We start from the raw sequence: 1,463 nt of genomic DNA, 5'->3' as shown, positions 1-1,463 counted from the left end.
TGTCCCCAACAGTTCTGCCTTCTCATTAATAAAAGTGCTCAAATGAGGTGGCATGAAGTTGAGCTGTCATTTGGACAGGACAATGGGAGAGGGAAAGGCAGCCCTGTGACTTTCCTACTCATGGCTGATGTTCTAGGGCTAACTAGTTCAGCTGTTGCCAACCTGGCACCCTCCAAGTGCATTGGGCTAGAACTCCAGTATCCCTCCAGCCAGCCATGGACTAGTGTGCTGAAAAAGCAGAAGAGGATTCCTGCTGAGTCAGAGTAAGCGAGCCACCGCGAGTGAGCCAAAAGTTTTTGGGAGTCCCACAAGGAGTACATAGTGACAACTACCAGCATTCACTCTTTGCTCCCACTATCTGGTATTCATCCACTGCAATCTTCCCTCTGAGTGGAGATGCTCATATCAGTGGGGGGACTCCAAGCTCTTCTTTGGTAGGATGACCTTTCCACACATTGCTAGTCTCAGTCTGAGACCCTGGAGTAAAACAATGTCCAAACATCCCTCATACACTGACTTGGAAGTCAGAAATGTCCTTTACTCATTGTTCCATGTCTGCTTTCATAGCATACATCCCATATTTAAAAATACTCCTGATTTACAGCCAAGGATTGCTAATGGACACTTTGCACCCATTACTACTTCTGCCCACTCTCTTCTTGAAGCTAAATAGCCCTTCTTACTCTCCCATGTTCCTCTCCACTAACTCTAGTTCCAGTGCACGCTCATAGCCTCTCACCCCCACATATATTCCTCTTCCCCATTGTTGCTCTAGCTGCAGCAGTAAATGCTGCCCCATCGTCCAACCATAGGTGGGAATATCAATAGTCCCTCCCTGTACCTTCTCTCCTGCAAGGCTTTCCTGCCATCCATACTGCAACGGGAGAACAAGGGCTACACTTTTCAGAGGCACTCAATATCCTGCCCAGCCATATGTCCGTGTCCTGTCCGTGCAGGAAATGTGTCACATAAAAGGCAGCTCTTATTTTCCCTTTTCATATTGATACGTGCAAATATGACAAATCCAGCTCTAGGGAGAGACTGATTTCCTCACTGAGAAATTATAGAATTGGGAAGGGCCATTTAGGCCATTGAGTCCAAGCTGCTGCTCCAGGCAGGAATCCAATTTGAAGCATCTGCAATAAATGGCTGCTTGAATAGTGCCAACAACTGAGAGCCACCACCTCTCTGAGTAGTTAGTTCCACTCTATGACTACCCTAGACCTTAGGAAGGTTTTTTTCCTAGTTTTCAAACAAAATCTACCTTCCATAACTGACACCCATTATTTCAGCTCCTATTTGGAGGGCAGAGAAAAGGTTCATTCCTAAGGTTGAACATACCCTGCCCCTTCAATCTTTCCTTGTAGGACTTGGGTTTTTAACCACTCCCCCTTGCAAAACCTAACACCAGAGACTGCCACTTCACATCTAACATACAAATAATCAAACACTTGACACACAAA

This window comes from Varanus komodoensis, unplaced genomic scaffold (genome assembly GCF_004798865.1).
Source record: "Varanus komodoensis strain SLA01 unplaced genomic scaffold, ASM479886v1 scaffold42, whole genome shotgun sequence".
In the NCBI taxonomy this organism is placed as follows: domain Eukaryota; kingdom Metazoa; phylum Chordata; class Lepidosauria; order Squamata; family Varanidae; genus Varanus; species Varanus komodoensis.
The sequence above is the reverse complement of the archived record's forward strand: the minus strand, read 5'-3'. Positions refer to the sequence as shown.